Source organism: Lactuca virosa, chromosome 5 (assembly GCF_052849685.1).
Source record: "Lactuca virosa cultivar CGN04683 chromosome 5, Lactuca_virosa_CGN04683_v6, whole genome shotgun sequence".
Lineage (NCBI taxonomy): Eukaryota > Viridiplantae > Streptophyta > Magnoliopsida > Asterales > Asteraceae > Lactuca > Lactuca virosa.
Window position 1 is genome coordinate 298,258,506 of NC_136430.1, and position 19,865 is coordinate 298,278,370.

Here is a 19,865-nt window from a genome sequence, read left to right on the forward strand (position 1 = left end):
TGCTGGCGACAATGACTCCAGAATTGCAAATGCACTATGAGAATTACCAGCCATACGAGATGAACACGGACCTTATGGAGAAATACCATAAGCAAGATCGTCAAGAAAAGTACGAGGTGGTAAAGTCCCTCATTGCTAGCAAGATGAAGGATTGATAGTCTGTGAGAAGCCACGTTTCGAGGATGCAACGTTACATGGACATGATAATCAAGCTCAACGTGAATTTTGATAAAGAGTTGGAAATCGACATAATGTTGAACTCTCTGCCAAGTTGTTATGATCGCTTCATATTGACCTATCATTTGAACAACAACAATGAAACTACTTTGTCACAATTTCTCAACCTCCTTCGAACAGCTAAAGCAGGAATAAAGGAAAAAGCTTTTGCCTCCTCTCCTGCTAGTGCCCCTATTTTGGCCATAGGGCAAGGGAAAGGGAAGAAGAGGAAAGGTCCTCCTAGGAAAAACTGGAAGGGAAAGGCCCTAGCTGGGTCGCCAAGTACATTACCCAAAGGAAAATCCAGTTTTGATGCTCCCCTTGTCTCTGACCCCAAAGAGACCACTTGTTTCTATTGCAATAACATGGGGCATTGGAAACGAAGTTGCCCAAAATACTTGCAGGATATCAAGGATGGCAAGGTGAAGCCAACATCGGCAGGTATTTACACTATCTTATCTAATTAGTCATCATATTCTCATTCTACGGTCCTTGATACAGGATTTGGGTTTCACATTTGTTCTGATTTGCAGGGGCTAAAAAGAAGTGAGGATGTGGAGCATGGAAGGATGAACTTAATCATGGGGAATAGGCGATATTCACCTGTCATTAAGATTGGAGTTTATGGCTTAGTGCTTAGTAGTGGGTTAGGTTTAGATTTAATAAATTGTTGCTTTTCATCAGAGATGACACAAAACATAATTTCATTTCATGCTTTATTTAGACAAGGTTTTAGATATTCTTTTAATAATGAGAATGGTTCTATATCTGCTTATAAAAATGGTGTGTTTCATTTTGAAGCTTTACCTTGTGATGTCATGTATGAAACTGTGATGATTGTAGAAAATTTAGGAAATAGTGTTTTCATATTGATTCGTCTAATGGTATAGACAAAGCGTGCTTGTGGCATTGTCATCTTAGACATGTTAACAAGAAACGCATGGCCCCACTCCAAAAGGATGGAGTGTTGGAATCATTTTATATAAGATCAGATAACACATGCAAATCTTGTTTATTGGGGAAGATGACAAAATCACCTTTCACCGATTCTTGTGAAAGAGGTGAAGGATTGTTGGATCTCATACACACATATGTGTGTGGGCCCTTCAGATCCACCACAAGGTATGCAAATCGATTCTATGTGACTTTTACTGATGATTATAGCAGATATGAATATATCTACTTAATTAAGCATAAGTTAGACATCTTTGAAAAGTTCAAAGAGTTCAAACATGGAGTCGAGAATCAATTGGGCAGGAAGATAAAGATGCTTAGATCCGATAGAGGCGGTGAATATCTTAGTATTGAGTTCCACGACTACCTCAAGGAATGTAGAATAGTTTCACTATTGACTCCTCCCAGGATACCACAACTTAATGGTGTGGCTAAGAGGCATAATCGAACCTAGTTGGACAGGGTTCGTTCCATAATGAGTCGAGCTTCACTTCCAATATCATTCTGGGGGTATGCCTTAGAGACTGCCACCCACATTCTTAATCTTATCCCAACAAATAAGGTTGCTAAAAAACCTCACGAGATGTGGATAGGGAAGGTTCCCTCCTTGACACATATCAAGGTTTAGGGTTGTGAAGCTTTCGTTGGACGAGAGACTCACGATAAGCTTGAACCTCGAAGTGAGAGATGTCTTTTCATTGGGTACCAACAGAAGTCCTTTGGATATTTATTCTATAGACCTGGTGAGAACGTGGTTTTTGTAGCACGAAGGGGAGTATTTCGAGAGAGAGAGAGAGAGAGAGAGAGAGCTCATATGAAAGAAGCACAATGGGATTACCATTAATCTTGAATAAATTCAAGATTCAAACGATGAAGGAACTTCTGATAATACAAGGGCTCAACCTGAGGAAGAAATTCCAGTTGAACCAATTAACGAGTCATTACCTCTTAGGTGTTCCACTAGAGTTAGAATATAATCATAGTTGTATGGTTTCCATATTACGGCAGAAGGTGATACGTTTAGCAGTGATAGTACACTGGTAAATTTAGATGAACCAACTAAATACAAGGAAGCCATGGCAGGCCCTGAGTCAGCCAAGTGGAAAGAGGCAAGGGACAGCGAGATCAAGTCCATGTATGACAATCAAGTTTGGAATTTGGTTGACAGTTTACCATGTCATAAGATAGTTGGGTGCAAATGGATCTTCAAGAAGAAGACCGACATGGATGGAATGCTACACACCTTCAAGGCTCGACTGGTTGCGAAAGGCTTTACTCAAACCCCAGGGATTGACTATGACGAGACTTTCTCACCAGTGGCCAAGATAAAATATATTAGGGTAATGCCGGTCATAGCTACATTTCATGACTATGAAATTTGGCAGACGGATGTCAAAACTGCTTTCCTTTTTGGGAAGTTGGCTGAGGATGTTTACATGAGTCAGCCAGACGGTTTTGTAGATGCAAAGTATCCAAATAGAGTGTGTAGCTTGAAAAATCAATCTATGGATTGAAACAAGCTTATCGCAGATAGAATCTTTTCTTTGACGAGAAGTTAAAGAGTTTGGTTTCTCTAGAAATGAAGATGAATCTTGTGTATATGTCAAATCTAGTAGGAGTATAGTAACCTTCCTGCTTTTGTATGTTGATGACATACTTCTAATAGGAAACAAAGTTCCAACGTTACAAGAGGTCAAGTCTTGGATTTGAAAGTATTTTGCTAAGAAGGATATGGGAAAGGTTGCTTGTATTCTAGGGATAAATATTTGGAGAGAAAGGAGTTAAAGGCTATTTGGACTTAATCAAAGTAGATACTTGGATAAGGTACTAAGGCATTTTAGTATGTAAAATTCCAAGAAAGGAGAACTTCTTATACAGAGTAATACCAAACTGAGTAAGACTCCGAGCCCGAGTACTGATGCACAGATAGCAGAAATGAGTAGAGTTCCATATGCTTCCGTTGTTGGATCTATCATGTATTCTATAACATGTACTCGCCCTGATGTGGCTTTTGCTTTGAGCATGGTCAGTCGTTATCAGGGAAATCCAGGTAGAGCTCACTGGATAGCAGTTAAGAATATTCTTAAGTATCTGTGAAGAACTAAGGATTGGGTCCTTATGCTTGGTGGCAGTGATAACCTAAGAGTAACTAGGTATAGTGACGCCATCTCTCAGACAGACAGACACAACTTAACAAAGGAACCATGAGATCAAGGAAGATCAAGGAAGATCAATGCATATCAACAGAAAATAAAAGGGTGGTTGCCTTAAAAAAGGAACCATGAGATCATGGAAGATCAAGGCATATCAACAGAAAATACCATATCATTAGACATAGAGTAGAAGAGGGTCATCTCGTCGTGAAGAGAACCTAGCAGATCCCCTCACAAAGGGACTGAGCATGGTAAAGCACATTTAACATGCTAGGAGCATTGGTCTGAAGGATAACGTTAGTTTTGGTAGTTAGATAGTTAGATAATTATTTAGAAACTTGTAATGAAATAAATGTAATTGAATTTTGGTGATTAAGTAATGGAGATTTATTTATGAGTTGGATTACTACCTTTTGTCTATTATTTATTTTGTGTTTCGTTTTTCATGTTTTACTTCCCGAATAATTAGATTGTTCAAACATCCACCGTCGATCATACTTTTGGAAGTAAGTAGTGAATCAAGACTGTCATGAATTGAATTGTAGATTGTATCAACGGTTTTAGACATAGCAATGGTATTGTTGCTATATTCGTGAGTACTTTGAAATAGAGAATTTAAGTATTGAATTAACCCACGCTTAGAGAATTACTTCATGGAATTTATCACGAGTAATTCTGAGACGATAATATCTTATAATCTTTAAACGGAGATATATAAGTTGTAGTTTACAAGTTGGTTGTGCATTGATGATACGTAAGCACATCAGTAACTTGATGTTATAAAATGTATTGTTGTGCATAATTTGATTAGTAGATAGTACAAGGATATAAGTCAAAGTTTATCTGTTCCTTTTTACCTTTATGGGGAAAAAGCGATATCTTTGGGCCCCTCGGTGATTTGGTGTTGACTTATAGTGTCGGGCCCGGCCAGGACTTGATTGATGTGTTCGATTTGAAGTTCTATGTCACAACAAATCGAAAATCGGGAAACAAAGTATTTTACAATGAGATTGATTATGTTCCATGTCTCATATCCGTATGATATCTTGCAGAACGGAGGATTATATGATCACTTATCTTAGGAAATGTTACTGACTAGGTTAGAGTTTGACAGCAACTTTTGATAGCTACAATTTGCTAATCAATTTGGAAGATTATACTAGCAGTTATTGTGACATCCCCATTTTCACGGCGAGAAAAGACCGATTTGTTTATGCTTTATTTTGAAAATCAGAGTGTCTTTTAAAGAAATATGTTGCGGAATTTGTTCCCAGAAAACATGATAAATACGTTATCAAAGCATTTCCGAAGAAATGTATTTTTATCAATTTTAAAACATTTGGGATGTCATCGTCAATACAAAAACATAAGCATAAACAGAACTTACATTCATTATCACTAGCGATTTATATCTCCTTAATCTCTCAGTGTGATGTAACTTCATATCGACACCTGTGATACAAATAAACTAAGTGGGTCAGGTTGGGAAACCTGGTGAGTACATAGGGTTTTCAACCCACAATAATATAATTATTATGTTTAATCATCAAACAATTAACCCAATTACCCATCCCCATTATCTTATTTACTCTTAAGGATCTACCCTAAGAATCAGCTATCTCTTGTTCATTCATTCCTAAGGATCATCCTAAGGAATGGGCATAAAATCCATCGTTGTCAGGGTTTACTCTACATGCACTAAGTCGCATAGTCGCCATGATATAGGCACTAAGTCTCATAGTCGCCAGGGTTTATACAACAGGCACTACGTCGCATAGTCGCCAGGACTTAGACACTAAGTTTCATAGTCGCCAGTGTTTATACAACATGCACTACGTCGCATAGTCGCCAGGGTTTAGGCACTAAGTCTCATAGTCGTCAGGGTTATCTCGTTTATCGACAGTATCGTTTCCGAGAATCCACTCGCAATAAGTGTCAATGGGTTTTTAGAGTACAACTGGTGAATACACAGTTCAAATACACCTACATGTTCCGAGCCTGCTAGTGTTCCACTGGACTCTCTAGAATAGTCCGTGGTTGTCATCCATACTCTGCTAGATGACGGGGCCAACACTTGGGTAAAAGGCTTCTCTCATGGTTCACCTCTCACCCTTATCTCATGGTCTATATCACCTCTCATCATTTTTTTTGTCACACAACAACTATTTCATCTACCCATGTTTTACCCAACACATTTTGTAGATATAAAATACATATACAGTTTAAATCATTTAAAACATGTATAAAAACATTTCACCCAACATAGACAGCAAGTATACAGACAATATGCATACATAGCATGTAATTTATATTAAATACTTCATATCTATGTGTAAGATGAAAGTAACTATGAATGCACTTGGTAAGGTGGTGACTCGGTACTCGGACAACACTTCGTTATCTCAAAATAATTTTCCCTTGACAAAACCTAGTATCAATACCACTAGGGTTTAGTCTAACATTAACCGCGACTAATTAATAGTCTAGATATTATTACTATTATATAAGCGTTAAGAAACACTCCTATATAACTCATAATAATAGCCCAAATAATTATTTTAAGGTCCTAATAATGTTACTATATTAAAACATAATATATACTAAAGATAGGGTAGGCGTAGCTCACTTACAACAGATTTCTCTCAAAACCGGGCTTCGCTGGAGCAGTGGTCCCGAGCTGAAAGGCTCTTCTTCTCGGAGCCGTCGGGCGCTCCGGGCTTCCGCCTCGTGCTAGGGGGTTCCCTAGGCTTTTTTTGGGGGGGGGGGGTTTAGGGCTTAGAGAGATGTTATAGAGAGAGAGAGAGAGGAAGAAGTTGGAAGGTGTGAGGAATGAAGGGAACTCGACACCTATATTTATTGGCTTCCTGGAGCATCACCACGTCGTGGTTCCTCTCACCACGTTGTCGTGTTGCGTAGGCTCCAAGGTTTCGCCTGGTGCTGACACGTGGCATCGCACATAGGGTGGAAATCAGCCGATTTTCAAAAATTCATAACTTTCGCATACGAGCTCCGTTTTCGATGTTCTTTATATCCACGCGTAGGTAAAAATAAGATCTACAATTTTCATTTTGACTCCGTTGGCTAATTCTTGACCGATCTTAAATTTAACAGTACGAGGAGATTATCCTGTTAAATGTCCGCGTAAAATTCATAACTTCTACATACGGACTCCGCTTTCGTCTGTCTTTTTACCGTTGAGTTCCTATTAATGAGATCTTCAACTCTCATTTAGTTCGTGTAGGCCAAAAACCGATCGATCTAAAATTCGAGTTTCGGGCCGTGCACTGCTATGCCAAATCTTAGAAAATTCATAACTTCCTCATACGAAGTCAGATTTGGGCGTTCTCTTTTTGTTTGTTCTCGGTTTAAACTATAATACAACTTTTGTTTAGATCACTAAGGCTAAAAAGTCCTCTATCATAAATTCACTATTTACGTCTCCCGGTGTCGTGACTGTTTTGCCGTAAAACTTCGACGGGCCATAACTTATTCGTTATAACTCGGATTTTTGCGTTCTTTATATGTACGGAACCCTTGCAAAACATATACTACCAATTAGAAAAGATTAATCCTTCTAGATAATCTTCCATCAAAAACTCATTTTTGATGCTTATTGTCTCTAAATTGACTAGCCCGGATCTGCGGGCGTGACAATTATCTCCCCCTTAGGATGATTACGTCCCGGAATCATCAACGAAACAGGGCAGTATAATGACTCCATACGTTATCTCTTCATCCTAGGTAATAATCGTAACTTCTTTGTTTCTTCGAATGAGTATCTAACTCTTGGACTCCTTGACTGTAGGCGGTGCTCGATCTTGCACTTGCTCCCTATCTCACGTTAGACTCCAAATTATGACCTTCAAGTCACCATATCGATCCTCACTAAATACGAACTTAAGATAAGTTCTTTTATTACAACAATGGACCGATGTGTCATATTCTAATGACCTATCATCGTATGTTGCAACGCTTAGACTCAGGTCTCTTAGAGTCAAATTCCAGAACAGACTATACCTTGCTTATTGTTCTAATGGGATATAATCACATCTTAAAAGGTGGCATTTCTAGCTACAAGCAACTATCGCGATACCTCTACTGATCGCTTTTTATTTCAATCTTCTGTCTTAAGTTAGATGCTACATCGAACTTGATTCTCTGAACCACATAACATACTCAGCGTAGTCGGACTCAATTTGATATGACCACTAGGGTCGGAATAACAATCATCTTCTTTGTCATTACCGAAACGATGGTAACGACATATTTGAATAAAACGAAATGAATTACTAGCTCCTTGGTAACCTTGTGACTTTCCTTGATCCAAGCGTGAGTCCTGTGCTTCCGGTAGTATATGCATCTACTACCTTTCACACCTACTCATACTCGTCCCAAGTATTGTCTCACAGTCCCCAAGTCACCATACAAGAAAATCACATAACAGTTTCACACACCAGATAACAAAACGAAGGCTTTATTATTTCTTGAAACTATTAAATAGGTGTTCAAGTTCACCCTAGACTATGCCTCTAATAGGCTACATCATATGATTATATCCCCTTGGTTACTTCTTAACTTGATCTTCGAGTATGAATTCCTCATCCTTGATTCCTCGCATGGTTGTTTGCTTCGTCAAGGATCATATGAAATGCCCTTGGCCTTGGTGGCGTGTTTGGCCTTGCTGCCTCGTTTTTCTTTGGGCAATCTCTAGAAATATGCCCTTCTTTGTTACATCCGTAGCACACCTTCTTGTTGGACGTGCAGTTGTTGGCGTAATGCCCTGTCTTTCCACATTTGTAGCAAGTCATCTCCTCACTACACTTTCTGAAGTGTTTCTTCTTACACTTCTCGCACCACTTAGCTTCACCTTCTCCTCCAAATTTTGAGATTTTGCTTTCTTTGTTGGTCTTTGAAGATCCCTCATGCTTCCTTTTCTCGCCAACTTCGACCTTGTTGGCGGCTCTACTCTTGATCATCTCTTCTACAGACTTAGCAGCTCAGATAGCTGCCTCCAGAGTATGTGCCTGACGTTCCGGCACCGCATACTCCCATGGGAGTCCCTTGGCATACTTGTCGATTTTCGTTAATTCATCCGGCACAAGACGCAAGGCAAACTCCATCTTTTTTGTGAAGTTGTTGGTGTACTCATCAATCGACATGCTTCCCTTCTTCAGGGTCAGGAACTGGTTCTCTAGCTCGAGCAAGTTTTGGGCTGAGCAGTACTTGCGTTTGAATTGCACCAAAAGCTTTGCCCATGTCAGTTGCAGGGGCTCATTGGGGCTCAGAGTCTTCGCCAGGGTGTTCCACCAACGAACCGCGCGTCCTCGGAACTGACGCACTGCAAACGTGGTTTGTATCTTGCCTTTGCAACCACATGTCATGAAGGCTATTTCCATCTCCGAGATCCAATCCTTAACTCCGATCGGATCTTCCTTCCCAGTGAAAGTCGATGGCTTGCAAGTTAGAAAATCTTTGTACTTGCACCCATTCCTCTCGACTCCATCATCTTGGTTGTTACTTCTAATTATCGGCGGATCAGCTTGACCAATGTTCCTGTTGTAGTTTCCTTCCTCAGACTGCCCATCGTTCAATTCAGGCTCTTCAACAGGCATCGTAGGTTCATCCCTCTCTTGTAGCAGTAACCGCCTTGTTTCCTCCATTTGACGATCCAACATCATCTGGATCATCGCTTGTACCCCGGCCATCGTGATTGGCTCTGGAGCGTCTACTACAACGGGTATTTGTTCAATCACTGGTGGTTGATTCCTGTTTCCATTCGCGTTCCCGGCTCCACTGCGGGTTCTTGCCATTTCGATCTATACACCAATTCAGACGTTTGGTGTGTAATGACGAGAATTAAGATAGGAAAGATTTTATTTACGATCGACGTGTAAACCTCCCTATCACTCCGAAAAGTTATATGCTAGTTCTAATACCGTAATTAAACATTTAGAAACCTGAACACATAAAGTTTCCAGATCTGGTCGGCAACAGACCATAGATCCGATCATATAATGCATATCACAAATCATTTAGCACATAAAAGTATGTTTGGTATTTTCCTAAATAAGCTAGTGCTTGGGTGTATTCAGGTGTATTACCTAAATTTTATTAGACACACTCCTCACAATCATTGCTTAGCATTCTAAGTTTAAGTCTAGAAATTAATCCATATTCCTAGTTCGCTTAAACTAATGCTCTGATACCAACTGTGACATCCCCATTTTCACGGCCAGAAAAGACCGATTTGTTTATGCTTTATTTTGAAAATCAGAGTGTCTTTTAAAGAAATATGGTGCGGAAGTTGTTCCCAGAAAACATGATAAATACGTTATCAAAGCATTTCCGAAGAAATGTATTTTTATCCATTTTAAAACATTTGGGATGTCATCGTCAATACAGAAACATAAGCATAAACAGAACTTACATTCATTATCAGTAGTGATTTATATCTCCTTAATCTCTCAATGTGATGTAACTTCATATCGATACCTGTGATACAAATAAACTGAGTGGGTCAGGTTGGGAAACCTGGTGAGTACATAGGGTTTTCAACCCACAATAATATAATTATTATGTTTAATCATAAAACAATTAACCCAATTACCCATCCCCATCATCTTATTTACTCTTAAGGATCTACCCTAAGAATCAGCTATCTCTTGTTCAATCATTCCTAAGGATCATCCTAAGGAATGGGCATGAAATCCATCGTTGTCAGGGTTTACTCAACAGGCACTAAGTCGCATAGTCGCCAGGATATAGGCACTAAGTCTCATAGTCGCCAGGGTTTATACAACAGGCACTACGTCGCATAGTCGCCAGGGTTTAGGCACTAAGTCTCATAGTCGCCAGGGTTATCTCGTTTATCGACAGTATCGTTTCCGAGAATCCACTCGCAATACGTGTCAGAGTACAGCTGGTGAATACACAGTTCAAATACACCTACAGGTTTCGAGCCTGCTAGTGTTCCGCTGGACTGTCTAGAATAGTCCGTGGTTGTCATCCATACTCTGCTAGATGATGGGGCCAACACTTGGGTAAAAGGCTTCTGTCATGGTTCACCTCTCACCCTTATCTGATGTTCTATATCACCTCTCATCATTTTTTTTTGTCACACAACAACTATTTCATCTACCCATGTTTTACCCAACACATTTTGTAGATATAAAATACATATACAGTTTAAATCATTTAAAACATGTATAAAAATATTTCACCCAGCATAGACGGCAAGTGTACAGACAATATGCACACATAGCATGTAATTTATATTAAATACTTCATATCTATGTGTAAGATGAAAGTAACTATGCACTCACTTGGTAAGGTGGTGACTCGGTACTCGGACAGCACTTCGTTATCTCAAAACAATTTTCCCTTGACAAAACCTAGTATCAATAACACTAGGGTTTAGTCTAACGTTAACCGCGACTAATTAATAGTCTAGCTATTATTACTATTATATAAGCGTTAAGAAACACTCTTATATAACTCATAATAATAGCCCAAATAATTATTTTAAGGTCCTAATAATGTTACTATATGAAAACATAAGCTATACTAAAGATAGGGTAGGCGTAGCTCACTTACAGCGGATTTTTCTCAAAACCGGGCTTCGCTGGAGCAGTGGTCCCGAGCTGAAAGGCTCTTCTCTCGGAGCCATCGGGCGCTCCGGGCTTCCGCCTCGTGCTAGGGGGTTCCCTAGGCTTTTTTTTTTGGGGGGGGGGGTTTAGGGCTTAGAGAGATGTTATAGAGAGAGAGAGGAAGAAGTTGGAAGGTGTGAGGAATGAAGGGAACTCGGCACCTATATTTATTGGCTTCCTGGAGCATCACTACGTCGTGGTTCCTCTCACCACGTCGTCGTGTTGCGTAGGCTCCAAGGTTTCGCCTGGTGCTGATACGTGGCATCGCACATAGGGTGGAAATCAGCCGATTTTCAAAAATTCATAACTTTTGTATACGAGCTCCGTTTTCGACGTTCTTTATATCCACGCGTAGGTAAAAATAAGATCTAAAATTTTCATTTTGACTCCGTTGGCTAATTCTTGACCGATCTTAAATTTAACAGTACGAGGAGATTATCCTGTTAAATGTCCGCGTAAAATTTATAACTTCTACATACGGACTCCGCTTTCGTCTGTCTTTTTACCGTTGAGTTCCTATTAATGAGATCTTCAACTCTCATTTAGGTCACGTAGGCCAAAAACCGATCGATCTAAAATTCGAGTTTCGGGCCGTGCACTGCTATGCCAAATCTTAGAAAATTCATAACTTCCTCATACGAAGTCAGATTTGGGCATTCTTTTTTTGTATGTTCTCGGTTTAAACTATAATACAACTTTTGTTTAGATCACTAAGGCTAAAAAGCCCTGTATCATAAATTCACTATTTACGTCTCCCGGTGTCGTGACTGTTTTGCCGTAAAACTTCGACGTTCCATAACTTATTCGTTATAACTCGGATTTCGGCGTTCTTTATATGTACGGAACCCTTGCAAGACATATACTACCACTTGGAAAAGATTAATCCTTCTAAATAATCTTCCATCAAAAACTCATTTTTGATGCTTATTGTCTCTAAATTGACTAGCCCGGATCTGCGGGCGTTACAATTATCTCCCCCTTAGGATGATTACGTCCCGGAATCATCAACGAAACAGGGCAGTATAATGACTCCATACGTTATCTCTTCATCCTAGGTAATAATCGTAACTTCTTTGTTCCTTCGAATGAGTATCTAACTCTTGGACTCCTTGACTGTAGGCAGTGCTCGATCTTGCACTTGCTCCCTATCTCACGTTAGACTCCAAATTATGACCTTCAAGTCACCATATCGATCCTCACTAAATACGAACTTAAGATAAGTTCTTTTATTACAACAATGGACCGATGTGTCATATTCTAATGACCTATCATCGTATGTTGCAACGCTTAGACTCAGGTCTCTTAGAGTCAAATTCCAGAACAGACTATACCTTGCTTATTGTTCTAATGGGATATAATCACATCTTAAAAGGTGACATTTCTAGCTACAAGCAACTATCGCGATACCTCTACTGATTGCTTTTTATTTCAATCTTCTGTCTTAAGTTAGATGCTACATCGAACTTGATTCTCTGAACCACATAACATACTCAGCGTAGTCGGACTCAATTTGATATGACCACTAGGGTCAGAATAACAATCATCTTCTTAGTCATTACCGAAACGATGGTAACGACATATTTGAATAAAATGAAATGAATTACTAGCTCCTTGGTAACCTTGTGACTTTCCTTGATCCAAGCGTGAGTCCTGTGCTTCCGGTAGTATATGCATCTACTACCTTTCACACCTACGCATACTCGTCCCAAGTATTGTCTCGCAGTCCCCAAGTCACCATACAAGAAAATCACATAACAGTTTAACACACCAGATAACAAAACGAAGGCTTTATTATTTCTTGAAACTATTAAATAGGTGTTCAAGTTCACCTAGACTATCCCTCTAATACGCTACATCATATGATTCTATCCCCTTGGTTACTTCTTAACTTGATCTTCGGGTATGAATTCCTCATCCTTGATTCCTCGCATGGTTTTTTGCTTCGTCAAGGATCATATGAAATGCCCTTGGCCTTGGTGGCGTGTTTGGCCTTGCTGCCTCGTTTTTCTTTGGGCAATCTCTAGAAATATGCCCTTCTTTGTTACATCCGTAGCACACCTTCTTGTTGGACGTGTAGTTGTTGGCGTAATGCCCTCTCTTTCCACATTTGTAGCAAGTCATCTCCTCACTACACTTTCTGAAGTGTTTCTTCTTACACTTCTCGCACCACTTAGCTTCACCTTCTCCTCTAAATTTTGAGATTTTGCTTCCTTTGTTGGTCTTTGAAGATTCCTCATGCTTCCTTTTCTCGCCAACTTCGACCTTGTTGGCGGCTCTACTCTTGATCATCTCTTCTACAGACTTAGCAGCCCAGATAGCTGCCTCCAGAGTATGTGTCTGAAGTACCGGCACCGCATACTCCCATGGGAGTCCCTTGGCATACTTGTCGATTTTCGTTAATTCATCCGGCACAAGACGCAAGACAAACTCCATCTTTTCTGTGAAGTTGTTGGTGTACTCATCAATCGACATGCTTCCCTTCTTCAGGGTCAGGAACTGGTTCTCTAGCTCGAGTAGGTTTTAGGCTGAGCAGTACTTGCGTTTGAATTGCACCAAAAACTTTGCCCATGTCAGTTGCAGGGGCTCATTAGGGCTCAGAGTCTTCCCCAGGGTGTTCCACCAACGAACCGCGCCTCCTCGGAACTGACGCACTGCAAACGTGGTTTGTAGCTTACCTTTGCAACCACATGTCATGAAGGCTAATTCCATCTCCGAGATTCAATCCATAACTCCGATCGGATCTTCCTTCCCAGTGAAAGTCGATGGCTTGCAAGTTAGAAAATCTTTGTACTTGCATCCATTCCTCTCGACTCCATCATCTTGGTTGTTCCTTCTAATTATCGGCGGATCAGCTTGACCAACGGTCCTGCTGTAGTTTCCTTTCTCAGACTGCCCATCGTTCAATTCAGGCTCTTCAACAAGCATCGTAGGTTCATCCTTCTCTTGTAGCAGTAACCGCCTTGTTTCCTCCATTTGACGATCCAACATCATCTGGATCATCGCTTGTACCCCGGCCATCGCGATTGGCTCAGGAGCGGCTACTGTTGGATAAGGTGTCTAAGTCCATAACTTATTTGGTATATACTTGACCCGACCCGGCATGGTCCATTTGGGTTGCACTTCACCCGAACTATTTATATGGATAACATTATGAGAAGAGTATATTTGCGGCCTACTAATATATTATAAGTTATAATATATTAATATGAAATTGTATTATTTAATTAGTATTGATCTTAAATTAATTATGAATTAATTTAGTGATCATAAGGTGACTAATTAAATAATGGGCTATTGTACTTATATAGTGTGGGCTAACACTCATAAGGAAATGGGCTAAGCTTGAATGGGAGTCCATGGATGATCCATGGAGCTTTTAACCCATGGATCCTTGGAATAGGAAAACATATGGGTTATTAGGGTTTGCATGGTTCGTAACCCTAATCATCTACACTATATAAAAAGGCTTATGGTGCTTGAAAAGACACTATGTGTGTGTGCATAAGAGTGGCTGAATTTCTAGAGTGATTGGATACTCTCTCATAAGTTTTCCAAGTTTGTGGTGATTTGTCATTTCCATTTGAGGCATTCACATTATTGGTGCTTGGCTCTCAAACTCCCAAGGAATCAACTCACTAACAAAAGGTATGTAATTCTTCTAGTATCTTTTATGTTTAAAAGTACCCCATGTATGCTAGATAGGTTATGAACCTTGGAAAAATTATTTTGCATGTATTTTAGACAAACATAGATCCAAGGTTTCTAGGGTTGCATGAACACCTTAGGAGTGTTAGTTTGCTCAAAACCCAACAGTGGTATCAGAGCCTAGGCTTGTTTGTTTGATACGTGTTGCAAACTTGTTGAAAAACTCAAGTTTTCTGCATTCTGCAGCATGAACTCGCCGAGTCCATGGGGGGACTCGCCGAGTCCATGAGTAAATTCATCCTACTCGTCGAGTAGGTTCGTGCACTCGATGAGTAGAAGCCTCAGAATGCAGATTTTCGAGTTTTGCTGCTGGAAATGGACTAGAAACATTACCCTAAACTGTTTTGGTGTTATAAAACCTGTTTTAGATGGTGTAATGTTTATGCTAATCCATTTACAATGGCTTATATCAAAATTGCATGATAATATGTGTTCATATGTTCTTGGAATTTTTGATATAATGGTTATGTTCTTATGAATTATTGTTAGATCATAGGAATTATTTGCTAAATTGTTTATTGATAATTCTTGATCATTTATGTGTTTTAATGGAGTCCATAATTTGTCCTCAAGTTATGGATTTCCAAAGGTCACTTTCATTTATGCACACTTAAAACACATAAGTTACATGAAAATGAAGAGTCTTCATTTTATGAACCTTTAATTCATAGGTTATGAAATGAAAAGTTTTGAATAGTTTCAAAACTTGTCCTCAAGTTTTGGAATTTGTAAAGTTACACACACTTTAATATACTTTAATTCCAAACCCTTAGAGTTTTAAAAGTTAAAATTCAACCCTTATACTATTTATAACATTAATGGTTAATTATTATATATATATATATATATATATATATATATATATATATATATATATATATATATGTAAGATTAAGTCGTTTTACCGTTAGTAGACCTCATTCACGAAGCCGGTCTATAAGGGGGGTATAAGGTTGTTGCCTATAAAATGGCAACTTAATGGGTGTCCATTCTCACCCACCGCTTCCTTGATCGGTGGAGGGTCATTAGCCGAACGGGTAGGACAATGACTCTAAATTCTCATTAAAAGTATGATGAATATTATAAAGTAACTAAACCTTTAATAAATTCCCAATCTTAGTTACTTTAGGAAAATGTGAATATGGTGCTAACCCATGAAATTCACACTTTGTACCTTACCAAGTCGTTGGTGGAGCGTGTGTGGTTAACCGACACACTAACTTGGACTAGTAAGGATCACGAAGGGTGACTTAATGTTTATCATAGATCGGTGGAGCGTGTGTGGTTAACCGGCACATTGATTAGGTGATAATATTCAGGGTACCAAGTGAATTTGCATGGTTATTCACACCTTGTTTTGTGATCCTCGGCATCCCAGTCACAAAACTTGAAGGGCACAATCGAGATTGAAACATGCCATTGAAAAGTTCAATCAATCTCAAAAGAATCTAGGAATTTCAAAACCAATTAAACCTAATAATTCATTTCGTTTTCATTGTGGAAATTGGTGAATCGTCATTCACCTACCTTCAAATATGTTATAGCTTAGATTACGGCATCCCTCTTCTAAGTTATAATATATTGTGTTGGACCCTAGCCTTAATATTACATTTGGGTGTATTATTAAGGATTCGATATATCTAATCTAAACTTGTTTTCTTCCTTTTAGATGTCTTCTAACAACAATGCTTCGGGCTCTAACCCTACTGGCTCCTTTTCCCTCATGAACCTTTGTGGGAGGGTCATCTTTGATGGTTCCAACTTCATGGATTGGATCCGGAACATCAGGATGGTCACTCGTTACGAGGACAAGGAATATGTCCTCGATAAGGAGCTAAAGGAGCTTGATGAGTCCACTGCTACTCCTGAGGAGGTCGTTGAGTATCAGGCACATGAAAGAGATGCCACCAAGGTGGCATGCATCATGATGGCCACCATGACAGCTGAACTCCAAAAGTCCTATGAGGACTATTACCCTTTTGAGATGCATCAGGATCTCATGGAAAGGTACCATCAGAGTGCTCGTCAAGAGCGGTATGAAATAATCTCCTCCATGATCACTACCCGTATGAAGGATAGCGGACCAATCACAAGCCACATGCAGAAAATGCAAAGGTATGTGGACCGTCTAATGAAACTGAATGTGAACTTCCCTGAGGAGTTGGCAATTGATATCATTTTGCACTCCTTGCCCTCGTGTTATGATCAATTTCATATGACATACCACATGAACAAGGAGGAAGTCACACTCAGTAAGCTTCAAGGACTTCTGAAGACTGCCGAAAGTGGTCTTAAGAGTAAGTCGGTTGCTACTCCTACTCCTACTACTACCCCTGTTTTGGCTATCGGGCAAGGCAAAGGGAAGAAGAGGAAGCACCTTTCGAAGGGTACCAAGGGAAAGTCCCTTGAAGGCTCCTCATCTGGAACCAAAGGTGGTTCTATCACCCTTCTGCCATCCCTAAGGATGCTGAATGCTTCTACTATCAAAATAAGGGGCACTGGAAGCGAAACTGCCCAAAGTACTTGCAGGATGTCAAGGATGGGAAAGTGAAACCATCCCATGCAGGTATTTACACTATATTGTCTAATAACTCACCATATTCTAATTATTGGGTTCTTGATACAGGTTGTGGTAATCACATCTGTTGTGACTTGCAGGGCCTAAGAAGAAGTGAGGATGTGGAGCACGGAAAGATAAACTTAATCATGGGGAACAAGAAGGTTACACCTGTTGCCAAGATTGGAGTTTATACTTTGTTGCTAGATAGTGGGTTAAAGTTAGATTTGAATAAATGTGTGTACTCGTCTGAAATGGCGAGGAATATTATTTCCTTTCATGCTTTGTACAAACAAGGTTTTACCTTTTCTTTTGATAATGAAGTTGGTAGTATTAATGCTTTCTTTAATAATGTTCTTTATTTTAAAGCATTACCTTGTGATGGTGTGTATGAAGCTATATCGGTTGTAGATAATTTAGGAAATAATGTATTATGTATTGATTCTTCTACTAGCTTGGATAAAGCATTTTTGTGGCATTATCGTCTTGGACATGTAAGCAAGAAACACATAGGCCAGCTCCAAAAGGATGGAGTCTTGGAGTCGTTCGACCTCAAGTCGGATGATAGTTGTGAGTCTTGTCTACTTGGAAAAATAACAAAATCACCCTTCACTGGTACTTGTGCAAGGGGTGAGGGTTTGTTGGACCTTATACATACAGATGTATGTGGACCATTCAAAACCGCCACAAGAGATGCTAATCGCTATTATGTGACTTTTATTGATGATTTTAGTAGATATGGTTATGTCTACTTAATCAAACATAAGTCAGAAACTTTTGAAAGGTTTAAAGAGTTTAAACAGGAAGTAGAAAATCAATTGGGCAGGAACATTAAGATGCTTCGATCCGATCGAGGTGGTGAGTATCTTAGTACTGAGTTCCTCGACTATCTTAAGGAGTGTGGAATTGTCTCCCAATTGACACCTCCCAGGACACCACTGCTGAATGGTGTAGCTGAGAGGCGTAATCGAACTTTGTTAGACATGGTTCGCTCTATGATGAGTCGAGCTTCGCTACCAATCTCTTTTTGGGGGTATGCCTTAGAGACTGCCGCCCACATCCTTAATCTAGTCCCTACAAAGAAGGTTGCCAAAACACCTCATGAAATGTGGACTGGGAAAGTTCCCAATTTGGACCATATCAAGATTTGGGGTTGCGAGGCTTTCGTGAGGCGCGAGACTCATGACAAGCTCGAACCTCGAAGTGAAAGGTGTATTTTCATCGGCTATCCACAAAAATCCTTTGGTTACCTCTTCTACAGACCCAGTGAGAATGTGGTCTTTGTGGCTAGGAGAGGGGTCTTTCGAGAGAGAGAATTTATAAACCAAGGAGACAGTGGGAGGCAAATTGACCTTGAAAAAATTCAAGACTCAATTGGTGAAGGAACCTCAGACACCAGCAATCATCTTGAGGAAGAAATTCCTGTTGATCCAGCTGACGAATCTATACTTCCGAGGCGTTCCACAAGGGTTAGGAACACACCTGAGTTTTATTATGGATTTCATATTACTACGGAAGGTGATACATTTATCAGTGACAGTACACTGGTAAATCTGGATGAACCTAACAGTGTTAAGGAAGCCATGGCAGGCCCAGAGTCTGCTAAATTGAAGGAGGCTATGGACAACGAGATACAGTCCATGTATGACAATCAAGTTTGGAACTTGGTTGACAATGTACCAGGCCGTAAGACAGTCGGGTGTAAATGGATCTTCAAGAAGAAGACCGACATGGATGGGAAGGTGCACACTTATAAGGCTCGACTGGTCGCGAAGGGATTTACTCAGACTCAGGGTATTGATTATGATGAAACTTTTTCACCAGTAGCAAAGATTAAGTCTATTAGGGTTATGCTAGCCATTGCTGCATTTCATGATTATGAAATATGGCAAATGGATGTCAAAACCGCTTTCCTTAACGGAAAGTTGGCTGAGGATGCTTACATGAATCAGCCAGAAGGTTTTGTCAGTGCAGAGTACCCCAATAGAGTGTGCAAGCTTCAGAAATCCATTTATGGATTGAAACAAGCATCTCGAACTTGGAATCTTTGTTTCGATGAGAAGGTCAAAGAGTTTGGTTTCTCAAGAACTGAAGATGAGTCCTGCGTGTATGTTAGAGCTAGTGGGAGTATAGTTAGCTTTTTGGTACTGTATGTGGATGACATACTGCTCATAGGAAATGACATCCCAACCTTGCAAGAGGTTAAGTCCTGGCTTGGGAAGTGCTTTGCTATGAAGGACCTTGGAGAAGCTGCCTATATCCTAGGGATAAGGATATTAAGAGAAAGGAGTAAAAGACTAATTGGACTTAGTCAGAGTATCTACTTGGATAAGGTGTTGAAAAGGTTCAACATGCAGAATTCCAAGAAAGGAGAATTATCGATCCAAAGCAATGCCAAACTGAGCAAGGCTCAGAGCCCGAGTACAAAAGATGAGATAGCTGAGATGAGTCGATTACCTTATGCTTCCGCTGTTGGCTCGATCATGTATGATATGACTTGTACCCGTCCTGATGTGCCCTTCGCTTTGAGCATGGTCAGCAGATATCAGGGGAACCCTGGCAAGGCTCATTGGACTGCGGTAAAGAATATTCTCAAGTACCAGCGGAGGACTAAGGATTGGATCCTTACCCTTG